The sequence below is a fragment of the Macaca mulatta genome, chromosome 1, assembly GCF_049350105.2.
Source record: "Macaca mulatta isolate MMU2019108-1 chromosome 1, T2T-MMU8v2.0, whole genome shotgun sequence".
NCBI lineage: Eukaryota > Metazoa > Chordata > Mammalia > Primates > Cercopithecidae > Macaca > Macaca mulatta.
In genome coordinates, this window is record NC_133406.1 from 199,523,996 (window position 1) to 199,540,619 (window position 16,624).

A 16,624-nucleotide genomic window follows, 5' to 3' on the forward strand; every position below is an offset into this window, starting at 1 on the left:
GCTGCTCCTTATAAGGTCTGATTTCCAGATTCCTTATCTGGTCATTTGCTTCTGGGTGATAATTTGTCAACATCATCCCTCTTTTAAAATATAATGCCTAGGATAAACTTAATAGCCCAAAGTCTGGCCATAGCAGAACAAAGTGAGGGGATTCCAATCTGTGATTCCAATCTATGACGTTTTCTTAGCCATTACTGTGTTCCAGGAAGCTCTGCCTACTCTATTTTCTTTCACTCTTCAATAATCTGGTGAGGTGGGTGTCATTTCTCCCATTTTACAGATGAGAACATAAGCCATCTGGTAAGGCACTTTGAGAATAAGTTAAAGTCACAATCCCAGAGCACAAAGGTAACTTGTGGTCAACTGATACCTTCAGATCATTCTTACATCCACTGTTGTAAAGTTATTATTTTTTCCAGTTACCAGCCAGCTAGTGACAGGCTTAAGGGCAACTGAGGACAAAAAGAATCAGTACCTTTAGAAGGGTGTGAAACCAAAGCGCAGAGAAAAGGCAGGTTGGATTAATGACCAACTTCCTAACAATAACAGCCTTTATCTAGGAGCTCAAACAGAGACTGGAATGTCTTAACCACACAGCTTCCTGGAACTATTTTTACTTTGTATTTTACAAGACGAGCAACAGCAGAAGCGTCTTAGATAAACAACAATGTTTGGGCTCAGCACATGTCTGAATCTGAACAGCCAGTGGGGCCCTGTGGTCACAAGGCAGATAATAAGGAGACTGCCTCTTTGGTCTGTGGCTTGGGTCTGAAAGGGTCCTACTGTGCACATTCATTCTATAAATATAGACTGATCACCAACTGTGGTCCAGGCATGGTGCGAGGTGCTGTGGATGTAATGAAGAAGAAAGACAGAGTTTCAATCTGTGGAGCTTACAGTCAGGTGAAAGAAAAGCATAAATGAAAATGATATGCACAGATCCTAGTAAATGCAATGATGAATGAAGGTGCCAGGCTACAAGGACAGCAAAAAGAGGGGCATTTAATTTATCCTGGGGTGAGGATGGAAGAGAAGGTATCAGAGGAAGTTCCTGGGGAAGGTAGTCTTAATTGATGTGTAGGACTTAACATGCTGAAGGCGCTTATGTATTTCAATGCATCCCCCCCACACCCCACAACACACATACTTTATTTAAGCATCAGAAACCATCTTTCCCATTTCCTTCACTATCTCTTCCACTGGGTCATCGACAACATGGTAACAAAAAACAAAACAAAAACTACTGTTTCCTCAACCGTCAGTGCCAGAATAATCACTCCTTTTTGCTGTACTGTAATGTAGAAAAGAGCAGACCTGGAGTTTCCTAGCATACCTCCTTTAAAAAAAAATACATCCTGATTAACTTGCCTATTTCTTCCCTCTCCATTGCCTCTGTATTTCTTGGCTTCCCCACACCTGTGACCCAAAGGTCACAGGGTCTGTCACAGCCCAATTCCATTCTCCAGTTGCCTCTTGGTTTTTAACCCCCCTTTTTAAAATCCAAACATTAAACAACTAATAACACCCATGTGTAATTAGCTGTTTAATTGAACAGCACAGAACTGTAAATACGTTGTGCTGTGCCCTGGGATATTAAATGGAATAAAAGCAAAGTACTATATTCGAGGAAACTACAGTCTAACTTGAAATACTACAATGGGATACATTTCACACAGAGATTTTTAATAAGTGACAGTGGAGAGGAGGGAGAAATGAGTTCTTCCTGAGAAGTGTCAGAGAAGTTCTGAGCTGGATCTAAAAAAGAAGCAGGAGGCCAGGTGTGGTGGCTCATGCCTGTAATCCCAGCACTTTGGGAGGCCAAGGAGGGTGGATCACGAGGTCAGCAGATTGAGACCATCCTGGCTAACATGGTGAAACCCCGTCTCTACTAAAAATACAAAAAATTAGCCGGGCATGGTGGCAGGCACCTGCAGTCCCAGCTACTCGGGAGGCTGAGGCAGGAGAATGGCGTGAACCCAGGAGGCGGAGCTTGCAGTGAGCCGAGATCGCGCCACTGCACTCCAGCCTGGAAGACCGAGCGAGACTCCATCTCAAGAAAAAAAAAAAAAAAAAGCAGCAGGAATCCAAAGGACAATACGCATACTATTTATTTATTTATTTTTAGCAGATGTGGGAATATCACCCTCATGCCAAGACTTATCTAAGGCTACAGGTGTGAATAAGGTTCCTGATCTCAAGAAGCTTTCAGCCTAGAAAAGAGGTTTAGAAATATACCCCAATAATGGCAACATATATTGTGCCATGGACAGAGTTACAGAACAAACTGCTAGGGGAGTTCATAGAGAAAATGTTTAAGAGAACATTTCTCACTGGATGTAGTAGGCAGAATTCTAAGGTAGCCTCCTAGATTAACCTTCATGTACACCTTCTGCATAGTCCCTGGGACAGTGGCTAAGATGAATTTTACTCCTGTGATTAGGGTATGTGGTGTGGCACAGGTGACCTTAAAGTAGGAAGATTAGCTAGGTGGGTCTGACCTAATTACAAGTCTTTTAAAAGCTCACCATGTTCTCTGACTGGTTGAAGAAGGGAAATCAGAGATATTTAATGAATGAGAGGATTGACATGAGGTTCTCTGTTGATGAGATAAAAGGGACCATGTGGCAAGGCCCTGAGAGTGGTCTCCAACAGAGATCTGGCAAAACAATGTAGCTGTGGGATACTAGTCCTACAGGGACATGAATTCTGCCAACAGCCTGAAGGAGCCTGGGGCAGACCTTTCCCTCGCAGAGCCTCTAGACATCTTGATTTCAGCCTATGACACCACGAGCAGAAAACCCAGCCACACCATGCCAGTTTTCTGACCTACACAACTGTGAGTAAATCAATGGGTGTTGCTTTAAGCTGCAAATTTTGGGCTAATTTGTTACGCAGGAATAGAAAACTGGTATGAGCACTTACAACACTGTGCTCTCATTAGCTATTGACATACTAGTTTCCCCAACTATGGGCTCCTTAGATTTAGGCTCTAATTATCCTTGTAACCTCAGGGCTCTTCATGAGACAGGTACTCCCCAAAACGCCATGGAATAAAAGTTTAAATTAGACACAGGGATGCAGATCAGAACCTGGATAGATTCTGACCATTTCCATTTCTCAAGAATGGGCAGACGGATACTGAGACCAACACCAGGATAAAAGGAGGCAGCCCCTCTTCAGTCCAATGCTCTAAGACCTATTCCAGAGGCAAGGCAAGTAACCCAGGCTCAGCTGTCCCGTCTGCTGCTCCAGCCTTGCTGAGGTGGACTTCCCTCCAAGGAGCATTGTTCATAGAAGTATCATTAACAAGACATTCCTGTGTGACCTGAAGATTGCCATGTTCTAAGTGATGCCACACCCACTCCACATCCAGCTCAGCAGAGGTTTCGGGATTTATATTGCACTGTATTTTCAATAGCCAAAATAGAAGTCAAGACTTCGGTTTCCTAAGCTGCTAAAATGATGTGGTGGTTAAACTAATTGTGTGCCAGGCGCAGTGGTTCACGCCTGTAGTTCCAGCGCTTTGGGAGGCTGAGGCAGGAGGATCACTTGAGCCCAGTAATTTGAGGTTACAGTGAGCTACGATGGCGCCACTGCACTCCGACCTGGGGGACAAAGCGAGGCTCCACCTCTAATAAAACAAAAATAGAATTGTGTAGCCAACATTTTTGGTGGGCCTGAAAGAATGAGCCTGTGCACTCAGTGCGTACCTGTTGAAGGGATGACCGCAGGGACGACTGAGGACGCTGACACTCACTAGGGCATCCAAGCGCTAACTCGACTCTCACCTACCCTCTCGGTGCAGTGCTATCCTGTTGGAGAAGAGGCCCCTGGGTGGCGGTGCGAAGTAACTCGCCCAAAGTCACCACACGGCCAGCCACTAGCCGGGCGGGGGTCGCCAGAGGTGAGGGCCACGTCAGTCGGTCTTGGGGGCCCGACCGGTGGCTCCTCCACCAGCCCCACGCGGCCTCGGAGTGGGCTACTGGCAGCCCCGGGATTCGAACCCAAGTCCTCGTCCTCGCCCTCGCGCCCTCTCAGGCCTCAGTTTACCCACCTACAAGACGCGTACCCGACAGCTAGCCCGGGCGCCAGGGGGGCCCCCGGACCGGGGTCTGCAGGCCGGCGGGGTAGGGGCGGGCCAGGTCCCTGCGCGCCCTCCCTCCTCCAGCGCGCCGCCCCGCCCCCCGCGCGAGCCCAACGGCCGAGGCGCGCGCCACCTCGCGGCGGGAGGCGCGGGGGAGGGGCCGGGGAGTCCCCGCCCCGCCCCCCGCCTCAGCAGCCGTCGCCAGCTCGGTGGAGCCCCCCGCCGCCCGCCCGCCGCTCTCCGGAGCCGCCCGCCCGCCGCTCTCCGGAGCCGCCCGCCCGCCCCCTTCCCGCGTCCCCGCTCCCTCCCTGCGTAGCGGAAACATGGCGGCGGGAAGGGAGTGAGCCGCCCCGCGCCCCCGCCGCGCCCGCAGGTAAGCGCCTCGCGGCCGCCTCCGCCCGCCTAAGAGCTTGCGCCCTGAGGGGCCGCCTGGGGCCAGAGGGCGGTGGCGGGACCTGCGCGGCCGCTGCGGCCGCCCCGCCGGGCCGGGTTAGCCTGTCCGTCTGTCTGGCCGGCCTGCCAGTCTGTGGTCCGCGCGGGGCCGGGCCCTCTTTCGGCCGTGTCAGCCGGGTCCCGAGCCCGGAGGCCGTTCTGCATCTGCGGTCGGGCGGGCGGGGCCCACGGTCCGGTCGCGGCCCTGACGCGGCTGGGACGGCCCGGGGGCCCCGGCACGGGAAACCCAAGGCCGGGGGCCCTTTGGAGGGTCGGCGTCAGGGTGGTCAGTGTGGGTCGCCGTGTCCTGGCCGGCGGGTGCGGGTGGGCCGGGGCAGGCTGGCTGGGGGCCGAGGGCCGGGCGGCGGCGCGACCCCGTCTGCGCTGGTCAGTCGGACACCTCCGGCGCCAGAGGTGGGAATGCCTGTGCTTCTGGCCGGCCGGGTCGCGTTCGGGGCAGGCAGGGACAGAGGTCGGCGGGGCGGCGTGGCCCCCACCGAGAGCAGGGGCGCCTAGGGCCCGGAGCTGTCAGCAGCGTCCTGGGGGCTGGGCCCCGGCCGGCCGACTCAGGTGTGCCGCCTGCCCCGGTGCCCCGCCGGAAACGGGCAGGGAGAGCGGCCCCGCACCGAAGTGAGCCAGCGGCCCAGGGGGCCAGACACGTGGGCACAGCTGTGGGCCAGCCCCGAAAGCATCGAAAGGGGTTTCCAGCCGATGGGTGAACTCCGGAATATCTCCTGACTGGAAGGGAATTTAAAAGTCATCTAGGGACTCTTTCTCCCATTCCCTGCCAAAGTATCTTTGAAAATCCCCAAATCCCCCCTGATAATTTGACGAGCCCGTTTGGAACCTCTTCCAGTGTTCCGAAGCGAATGTCTTTAAAGGAAACCCATTCTGTTCCTGGACAGATGTGCTTATAAGTTGAAAGAAACAGCTGGCTCCCATCCTTCCTAGTTCTTTTCCCTTATGGGCAGCTGTTAAGGTATCTGAAGAGAGTAACCATGTCCCCTGAGTCTTCACTTCCACTTCCTTCAGTTGTTTCTCATCTGCTGTGATTCTCTTAAACTGTCCTCTGGATGAGCTTTAGTTTCCCCCATATCACCTTAAAGGAGAGTTTCTTAAAAGTGAGCATGGAGGCAAAACCTACTAAGTTTCTCTACGAAACAGCCCCAAGGATTGACCTGCTTAAATCAAAAGTACTCTAGATTCCCTTCCTCATTTCTGTACTGTATTTTGAACTTAAAAAAAAAAAAAAGAAAACATTTAGTAGTGTTTGTTCAAACAAACTAAAAGACATCTTATTTTGTGGAAATTTGGGGGTTTCCTTCCTTTTAAAAAATGTCTATAAACACTTTATCGAATGTGCTAATTAATGTACATCAAAATGTTTTATTAAAGTGTAATGTGCCATGCAAATAGAAGAGCTCTTTTTTTTTTTTTTTTTTTTTTTTAAACTCTGAGAAGGATTGAGACCCAGTTTAGTGCCAAACTGCAATTTTAATATTTGGTTGCAGAAGGAAATGCTTTATTACATTGAACTCTTTGCTCTATTTCTAACTGCAAGCAGAAGGCCCAAAGTTACTATGAAAAAGAACACTTTTTGTTGCTTACTTACCAACCTCCTAAACTCTTGCCTAAGCAACTCTGCAGGTTAGTAATGTTTTAAGCCCAGTAGAGATGAGATGGCCTTGTAGATAAAATGCCAAGCTCTTACATCTGGGATCCTGTTTAAGTACTAAGCAAAATTTCACTGTTTTTACAACTTAGACAAGCACATACCAGCAGTCAAAATTGGTTATTTTTGTTCTTATGCCTTCATTTTTTAGATTGGTCAGTAGTTTTGAACTTTGTAGCACATATGTCAAGTTTTGATTTTTGTGCAAATGCTGTTCCCTTTTATGTAAGTTGGGTAAACATTTGCATAGCACTATTCTCAGTGAAACTGTACAGATCCAGAGGAAAGGCCCTGATTCCTTCCTTGCAAAGGACTTGGAGTGAAAGGTAGAGGATACTTAACTGTGAGAAAGAATTGATGTGAATATCTCACTGAAAATTAAAAGACTTAGGCCTGGATGCAGGGGTTCGTGCCTGTAATTCCAGCACTTTGGAAAGGTGAGGCAGGTGACTGAGGCCAGGAGTTCTGGACCAGCATGGGCAACATAGCAAGACCCTGTCTCTACAAAAAATAAAAATGAAAATATAGCTGGGCATGATGGTGCATGCCTGTAGTCTCAGCTACTCAGGAGGCTGAGGCAGGAGGACCGCTTGAGTCAAGGAGTTTGAGGCTTCAGTGAGCTATGATCACACCATAGCAAGTGACAGAATGAGACCCCCATCTTTTAAAAAAGAAAATTTAAACTTGGTATGTTCTAATCTTCACTGTACACTTATGTACCTACTATGGGTCAAGCACTATGCTATGTACTGTGCTTAGCACAAAGATTTCCAATCTCGTGGAGCTGGTAAATGGATTATCTCAGAATAAAAGGTGAGAACTACACATAGGTGAGATATGGGAGTAAAGGTTGCGAGTAAAGGTTACCCAAAGGTGAGTGCACTTAGACTAGCCTAGGAGTTAAAGGAAGGCTTTGGTAAGAGATGATATCTGACCCAAATCTTAAATGATAGATAGGAGTAAGCTAGGCAAACATGAGCAGAAAGTGTCCTTCAAACAAAGAAAATAGCTTGAGCAAAGGCATCAATGTGAGAAAAGGAATAGCTTGCGTAGAGAACCACAAACAGTTTGGGACTGCTAGGAATATAACAATAGAGATATAAGTGGTAAGTTATAAGGCTGGAAATACGGGCAGAGGCCATGTCATGGTGGACCTTGTATGCATAAGTATCCTGAAATCAATTCAGTAGGTACTGTGTTTTGGTTTTTTTAAAAAATTTTTATTTAATTACAGAAAAGTGTCTATCAGACATGGTTGAAGTAACATTTTAAAAATGTGGTTGTAGGGATGAAGAGAAAGAAATGAATCTGAGAAAATGTATAAGGTTTTAATGATTGATTGTATGTGCAGGTGAGAGGGTGAGGAGTCCCGTGTGATGCTCAGGTTTTTGCCTTGGATGATTAATGGTATGTTGGTAATTTTAACTGAGACAGGAAACAATTAATGATGAGTTCATTTCTGGACTTGAAGATTTTGCAATTTCTTGAGTTAGATCAACGAGCAAATATAGTGGAAGTAAGCTGAGAAAAAAAAAGGTGTGGTCAGAAAGTGGAATATCGGAGTTGTCTGATATGGGATTGTTCTAGGTGACAGCGAGGTCTCTGTTTATGGGTAGCTAAAATACAGCAGAGGTGAAGGTCAGTAAAGCTGAGTATGACAAGGAATTGCGAGGCTAGTGTATTGAATGAGTCATCTGTGTGGAGAGTGAAGTGATTGAGGATGATGGGATGTGGGGAAGAGAGAAAGATGTGACCCAGGTGCAGTAAAGATAGGGGATTAATCAGGAGGGTGGTAGATGACAGATGAAGAGGTGGGGTAGAGAGTGATATAGCCAGATGGTGCAAACCTCGAAGGAGGAGGGGTTTTTAAACACAGAGTGAGAAGGTAATAGTTTTTTTTTTACTTTTCCTTCCTGGAAGCAGAGTTCTGATCTCTTTATCTTTATTTAGTACTCATATTAATCATTCTGTTTGCTCCGAAGAATCTGTTCTTAGTCTTGGAAAGTGGGAGGGCACATACCTCATATTGAATCCTTTCTGCTAATACTTAATGACAAAGGGCAGTGGAGGTTTTTTCCTCTGATGATCATTAGTGGGTGGGTAGGGATCAATCAGATAAAGCAGTGAGGAGATATACCCATGGTTTTCTAGACAGAATATAGTGGAAAGAGCCTAGGCTTTGGAGTTGGAAACACCAAAATTCAGTCATTTATGAACTTTATGACTGTAAACAAATTATTTAGCCTCTGTGAGCTCAGTGTCCTTATCTGTGAAAAAATTGTACTTCATAGGATATCACAAATATTACATGAAAAAATATATACATACGTACCATACACATAAAATCACAAGAAAAGCAATTAGTGATTCATAGATACAAAGTAAATGTTAGTTTCTTTCTTCCTTTCTTTAAGGGGCTTATGCTCTGCTAGCTGAAATAAACCTTTTACATGCTTACCTAAATTATAAAATAGAACATAGTGAGTACTCTAAGGGAGGTAGTAGCAAAGTGATAAAGCAATTCAGAGGAGGGAGCTGTCATTTCTAAACATTTGGAAACAAGGTTGGGCTTCATTTTCAAAATGAATTTTACTTGGGCCATGAACCAATTTCAATAGAGTAAATAATTTAGGTAGAGATATAAAATAGGGAAAGCATAGGGTATGGTATCGTTGTTAAAAATTAACAGCTACCACAGGTTTGAGTATTGTATTTGTATAAGTTAATAGTAGGAAATATGGCTAGAGAGATAGGCTGGGGCCTTGGTATTAAAGATCCGAAACTGTGATGCAGTTTGGAGTTGATTCCGGATACATTAGGGAGCCACACATTGGATGTCCTCTTTCCCTACCTCAGTTTACTATCTGTAAAATATTTAGGCATCAATTCAGGAACTTCAAATTTTTGTTTGCAATAAGCCAAATAAGAAATCCCACACTTGAAAATAAGTTCCTGTGTAGACCAATTTTAGGTTAAAAAAATCTAAGATTTGTTTTGTAGTTGTAGGTTAATCTTTGCAATAATCTTATTTGATTGACAGGCTTAGTGAGGTTAAGAAACATACAAGATCTCACTGGTAGAAAGTGACCAAAGAAGCTCTAATTTCAAATTCTGTCTTTTTCATTCCACCATACTAATTAAGATTTGAAAGGAAACCTGAGTTCCTCAGGGTCACTAAAAATTAACTGCAGAACCCCGGCAGATCACTTTTACTTTGTCGTTTATAAAATGAAGGAAGATGTAGCTGTAAGGTTTAACTAAGATAAAGTGCAAAGTACTTTACATAATGTTGGTCACATATCAGGCCCTCAAATATTGGGTCTTTCTCTCCCCGTCTGTGAATGAGGGAATTTAACCACAGCATTGCAAGGCCTTAGTGTTAACTCTCTAGCCACCAGTAAACTGCTAGAACTAATTACATTTGGCCCTCTGTATCCATGGGTTCTGTATCTGTGTATTCAACCAACTATGGATTGAAAATATGGAAAAAAAGGGATGGTTGCATCTGTACTGAACATGTACAGACTTTTTTCTTGTCATTATTCCCTAAACGATAGTATAACAACTATTTACATAGCACTTGTATTGTGTTAGGTTTTATAAATAATCTAGAGATGTTAAAATGTATAGGAGGATGTGTGTAGATCATATGCAAATATGATTTTATGTAGGGACCTGATCATCCCTGGAAATTGGTATCCAAAGGACTGGGGGGCCCTGAAACCTTTTGATAACCTTATAGCCAGATAAACCCAGCAAGACTTATCACCTGTTATCTTTATCCCAGAATCAAACAGTCTGTCTTCCATACTGTTATTCTTGTTCTGACCTGGCTTCCTTTTACTCTCTTACAGCCCTGCTTTTTTGCTCCTTCCATTTGTTCTCTCAAACTCCTGTTTCCCTGTTTCCTACATTGTTAACCATTTTATTGGATGTCTCTTTGTGTGTCCTGGCCTTAAGTGGAAGCCAGGCTCTCTCCTGAGTCATGGAGAACATACTACTTCCTCTGTAGTCCTTTTAAATGAATGCGACTCATTCTCCTGCACCCCTCCCATCCCAAAGAAGAGAGGTGAGGATAACTGTGTTTTTTTACCCACCGCTATGTCTGGACCATTACTTCTCCATCTTCTTAAAACCCCTGTGCTCTTTGGCTATACACGCCCTTGGTTTCTGATATATTCTTATATAATATCTCAAGATGAAAATGCACATAAACTACAATCTAGCAATTCCACTCCTAGGTATATACCCTTTGGAAACTCTCCAATGTATGCATAAAGGGATGTTCAAAAATATTCATGCAACATTGCTACAAGCAAAAATTTGAACTAATCTAAATGCCTGTCAATAAAAGAATGAAAATATTGTGGTATATTTACTTAATAGAATTCCATACAATAGTGAAATGAGTGAACTAAATCTATATAGAAACATGAGCAAATCTCACAAATAAGGGGTTGAATGAAAAAGGCGAGTTGCAGAACACATTTATATAAAGCTTAACATGCATGTATTATTTAGGGAGGCATACTTACGTAATAAAGAACTACATGGTAATTATAAATACCAAATTAAGGATAATAGGTGTCTCCAAAGGGTAAGTTGGGGAGAAAAGACCAGGAATAATGCAAAGAAGGGCACACAGGGAGCTTAAATTGAATTAGTAAATGTTTTTCAATTGAGTTGTGGATATGTGGGTACTATTAATTATTCTTTATGCCTTTTTATATATCTGAACTTTCATTATATGTGTTTTTTGTTTGTTTGTTTTTTGGGACAGAGTCTCACTCTGTCTCGCAGGCTGGAGTGCAGTGGCGCGATCTCGGCTCACCGCAGCCTCCAACTCCTGGATTCAAGCAATTCTGCCCCAGCCTCCTGAGAAGCTGGGATTACAGGCATGCACAACCACACTTGGCTAATTTTTGTATTTTTAGTAGAGACGGGGTTTCACCATGTTGGTCAGGCTGGTTTCAAACTCCTGACCATGTGATCTGCCTTGGCCTCCCAAATATATGTATATTTTTAAAGAATAGATAGCATTCCATTCTTGTTATGAGCATAATACAGGGAGGGAGGGGATAGCAGAAGTATAAAGAAATACTAATATTAGGGTGAATCATAGAAATTTTTTTTACCACTAATATTAGAGTGAATCATAAAATTTCTGTTTTTGTAAGTCTAAAGTGATTTTATATAGGCAGATTCAAGTGGCCTATTCAATCTAATGTAACTAATGTTCTGGTTGAAATATATTCAAAATGCACTGGGCGTGGTAACTCACACCTGTAATTCCAGCACTTTGGGAAGCCAGGGTGGTCAAATCTCTTGAGCCCAGGAGATTGAGACCAGCCTGGGCAACTTGGTGAAATCCTGTATCTGCAAAAAATACAAAAATAATCTTGGCATGGTGGAAACATATTCAAAGTACTATGGGAACACTAGGGCAGGAACAACTGATGGCCAAGGCAGAAGGAGGGAAGTGACATTTGGAAAGGTTCCAGAGAGAGAGAATGACATTTGAACTGAATGTTTTTTATTTTTTAAGTTTTTGTGAGAGAGTTTTGCCAGGTGCGATGGCTCACGCCTGTAGTCCCAGCACTTTGGGAGGCTGAGGCGGACAGATCATGAGGTCAGGAGATTGAAACCATACTGGTTAAGACGGTGAAACTCCATCTCTACTAAAAATACAAAAAATTAGACAGGCGTGATGGCAGGCGCTTGTAGTCCCAGCTACTCGGGAGGCTGAAGCAAGAGAATGGTGTGAACCCGGAAGGCGGAGCTTGCAGTGAGCCGAGATCGTGCCAACTGCCCTCCAGCCTGGGCGACAGAGCGAGACTGCATCTCAAAAAAAAAAAAAAAAAAAGGAAAAAAAGAAACTTTGCTCCGTTGCCCAGGCTGGAGTGCAGTATTGTGATCATAGTTCAAATAATCCTCCTGCCTCAACCTTCCAAGTAGCTAGGATTGCAGGTGTGTGCTCATGCCCAGATAATTTTTTAAAACTTTTCAAAATTGGGAACGATTGTATGTGGAATTATTTAAAAGAGCAGAAAGAAAAAAAATAGGGGTCTTGCTATGTTGTCAGGCTGTTCTCAAACTCCTAGCCTGAAGTAATCCTCCCACCTCGGCCTTCCAAAGTGCTGGAAATTACAGGCGTAAGCCACCATGCCTGGTTTTAAACTGAATCTTAAAGATTGAGAAGGAATTCACCAGATAGAGGGTGAGGAGATAAAAGAAACCCTTCCAGACAGGAAGAGGTAAAGACCCCTTTTTAGTGGGTGGAATCTGCCAGGTGGAATATGTGGAGGTTAAAGAAACACTAGAGGAAGAGACTAAGGAACAATAATAACAACACATACCTTTATAGTACTTACTAAACAAGCACCAAGTTAAGTAACCTGTGAAAGATCACAGGGATAGCAAGTGGTAGAGCCAGGATTTGAACTCTGGCAGTCTGAGTCTGCAGTCTGTGCTGTTGTCCAGTAAGCTATATTCTGAATCACATTACCATAAGCATAATCAGGAGAAAGTGATGTTTTGGATGCCTAGAGAACAACAGTAAGTTTCAAAAAGATAGGAATAGTCAGCAGTGTGAAAGGCCCTAAAGACATGAAATGGGAATCCTAAAAAGAGAAGATCATTGGATATTTAAAAAAAATAATAATTTTGCTCTAATTTACAGTAAGGAATACCAGGATGATAGAGATATGGATATCTCAGAATAATAGCGATTCAGTCTGTCAGTTTTGTGGGCCAGTGATTATAATTTCTTTTAATTATGAAGAAGATATAATCAGGGACTGTTAAAAATAGATCATCTCCATATTTAAGTACTTGATATATTAACATGATAGAAAGACTTGATCTTCTGCTATCTATAGTCATCGTTACTCTTAGGTAACTATGATTGATAGGGACAATTTTGTTTATTCTTCTATACTTTCTGGTTTTTATAAAGAAAAAACTTAGCCTGCTAGTTTAGTGGATTTTTCAGAATGGGATGATATTCTAAAGAACAGTAGTAGTTCAATCCCAAATATTTCACAGACAAGAAGGTGAAAGAGACCTTATAAGCTGCATGGTATGTGGAAAGAGTTATATGGCTTGGTGATTAAGAGTCCTGATTCAGGTCCCAGTTTGCCACTCACTGGCTCTGTGGTTTGGGCAAGGAGTTGCAGTGAATGATTTCTAAGCTCTCTTCTAACTGTCAAGTTCTGTAACTGTTAAGTCATTTATTCAGTAAAGAAACTGAGGCCTAAAGAAGGGACTTGTTTGTCCAGGGCCAAAAACCGGAATCTGGTTCTCTTGACTCTTGGTCCTGGATATCTGATGGAAGAATCATCAAACATTGGAGGAGCTGCCATTTATTAGACATGTACTAGGTGCTTGAAAAAACAAAAGGCATGTGAAATTGTTTCAGAATTCATTTGTCCAATTTGTGAAAGTAACAATCAGCATCTTCTGTGTTTGTTTATACATATGTTGCCTTATTCCAAAATGTATTTAAAGCAGACCTACTCTATATAAGGTACTGTACTAAGAAAGGAAATAACCCTTTTTTAGTATCTGTCAGATATGTTGAAATATATAGACATGTTATTTTTACCCACTTGCATATAGGTATTATCACCTCTATTTTATACATAAAGAAATTGAGACTTAGAGATAGCTGGCCAAGATTATGCAGTTTATAAGTGATAGGACTCGGTTTCAAGCCCAGACCAGCCTGACTTCAACCACAGTCTTCTTTTCATTTCACCATGTATGTGCCCCACAGCAGTGTTATATAATTCTGAGACTTTATCAGTACAGGAGGCAAGGTTTACCTGCAGGAATTGACACATATATTTTTAGTCTGAATATATCTTCTATCTCACCAAACAATGTAGGCAAACAAAAGATCCCTGGATAGAAGAATGAAATGGTTTAGCAAATCAGAGTCATAATTATTTTTTAATTTGAGCATATATATGACTAGATTCCTTGTTAGGATCAGTGCTCATATTTTAATAAATTGTAACATTTCTGTACCCCTTCAACCTTTGGTTTGCATCCACTTTCTACTTTTCAACCTTTACCAGCTACATACTAAGGATAAAAAGGTGCACTTTGGGAGGCCGAGGCGGGCAGATCACGAGGTCAGGAGATGGAGACCATCCTGGCTAACACGGTGAAACCCCGTCTCTATAAAAAAAAAAAAAAAAAATTAGCCGGACGTGGTGGCGGGTGCCTGTAGTCCCAGCTACTTGGGAGGCTGAGTCAGGAGAATGGCGTGAACCTGGGAGGCAGAGCTTTCAGTGAGCCAAGATCACACCACTGCACTCCAGCCTGGGCGACAGAGCAAGACTCCGTCTCAAAAAAAAAAAAAAAAAAAAAAAAGATATGGTTTCTTCCCTCAGTGGGTTTTACTATTTAGGTGACAGGTGTAATAACTTTACCTAAGCTCTCTTCCTCCCCAAAAGCCATAACCTGAGTCTAATCATGAGAAAACATCAGATAATCCCAACTGAGGTACGTTTTATAAAATTTCTTTTTTTTTTTTTTTGAGACAGAGTCTCGCACTATCACCCTGGCTGGTGTGCAGTATGTGTGACCTCAGCTCGCTGTAACCTCCACCTCCTGGTTCAAGCGATTCTCCTGCCTCAGCCTCCTGAGTAGCTAGGATTACAGGTGCCCACCACCACGCCCGGCTAATTTTTTGTATTTTTAGTGGAGACCGGGTTTCACTATATTGGCCGGGCTGTTCTTGAGCTCCTGACCTCATGATCCACCGGCCTCTGCTTCCCAAAGTGCTGGGATTACAGGCATGAGCCACCACGCCCAGCCTATAAAATTTCTAATACTCTACAAAACTGTTAAAGTCATCAATCAAACAAGGAAAGTCTGAGAAAGTGTCAGCCAAGAAGAGGCTAAGAAGACATAGTGACTAAATATAATGTAGCATAGTATACTGGATGGGGGTCCTGTCACAGAAAAGTAATCTTAAGTAAACATTAAGGAAGTCTGAATAAAGTGTGGACTTCAGTTAATAAGATATCAGTATTGGTTCATTAATTGTAACTGTCTTAATTTTATTTAATAATTGTCTTAATTTAATACTTAATTTAGGAGAGCTAAATAATTAAACATGAGGCCAAAGTACATAAGAAAGCGGCAGTCTTTTATTGCAAATATGCACACACTCTCGGGCGAGGTTCTCCGGTCCTCAGGTATGGGGCCAGGGAAGTCGCGCTGGGGCTCTCGGGTGAGGTTCTCCGGTCCACAAGTAGGAGGGGCTGAAGAAGTCACGCCGGTTCCTGCAGGCAGCGGACTTTTATGCATTGATACTGGAAGGGGGAGAGCAGTGGGCGGGATAAGGGCGTGATAGGGGCGTCTCCATAGGCGTGGCAGGGTAAGTTTCCATCTCTTCGGATTGACATCACCTGGTGCATGCTCGGTTGATCTGCATCTTCCTGAGTGTGGGCTGCATTTTCCCGTGTGTGGGAAAGTTGGTGAGGAAGAAACCGGAAGCAACGTGGATTGGGCCTTCTTGTTCACCTTCCTCCATCTTGTCCTTTCTCCCTCACCCAAACAGTAACAAATACACCATACTAATGTAAAATGTTAGTAATAGGGGAAATGGTACAGGGTTTGGGAACTATCTGCAGTTTTTCTCTAAGTCTAAAACTGTTCTCATAGAAAAAGTTTATTTTTAAAAAGTTATAATAAAATTAGAGTAAGTTTAGATGTTATTTCTTTGAGATTTAATTAAAACCCATTTCTTCATAAAATGATGTGCGTAATTTAGTTGACTCATTTGATGCGACTGACAAACTGCAGTCTGTTGATAGATGCATTTGCCAGAATGTATACTAGGTGGATGTCATATGAACTTTTTCTGCCTCAGTCTCTTATGCATATAGTGTCAAAAACATGCCAAGTCCTAGTAATAGTGAATCGCAGTACAAAATAGACCACAGTTTGATCAGCTGTCTCGTAGCACATTATAAAGATGGCCAACCTCTCAACATGGTATATAGAATTCTGTACTGTTCTGTTCTCAACTTTGATCCAGTCAGTTCTGTGTTTTAGGGACTATCATTTGTGCCATTCCCACAAACCAATTTCTAATCATATGAGGTTCTTTAATTTGCAAGCAATAATAATCTACTCTGGTTAACTTTGTCTGTAGCAGAGTCCTAAACCTTGTTGAATATCAGAATCACCTGGAGATATTTTTAAAATTAAAAGTATCATGTGCCTATACACCATGGAATACTATGCAGCCATAAAAAAGGATGAGTTTGTGTCCTTTGTAGTGACATGGATGCAGCTGGAAACCATCACTCTCAGCAAACTATCACAAGAACAGAACACCAAACACCACATGTTCTCACTCATAGGTGGGAATTGAACAATGAGATCACTTGGACACAGGAAGGGGAACATCACACACACCA

The 16,624-nt window shown here is 43.4% G+C and overlaps 1 protein-coding gene across 29 annotated transcripts in view; it reads left to right on the forward strand.

The window, feature by feature from the left end:
• Window positions 1–4,396: 4,396 nt before the first annotated feature.
• Window positions 4,397–16,624, forward strand: part of SCMH1 (Scm polycomb group protein homolog 1) — a 218,755-nt gene continuing 206,527 nt past the window's right edge. For all 29 annotated transcript variants that reach the window (XR_003723335.2, XR_013403437.1, XM_015136801.3 and 26 more), the window contains exon 1: window positions 4,397–4,457. The gene's annotated coding sequence lies outside the window, so the exon portion shown is untranslated. The remainder of the gene's footprint in view (window positions 4,458–16,624) is intronic.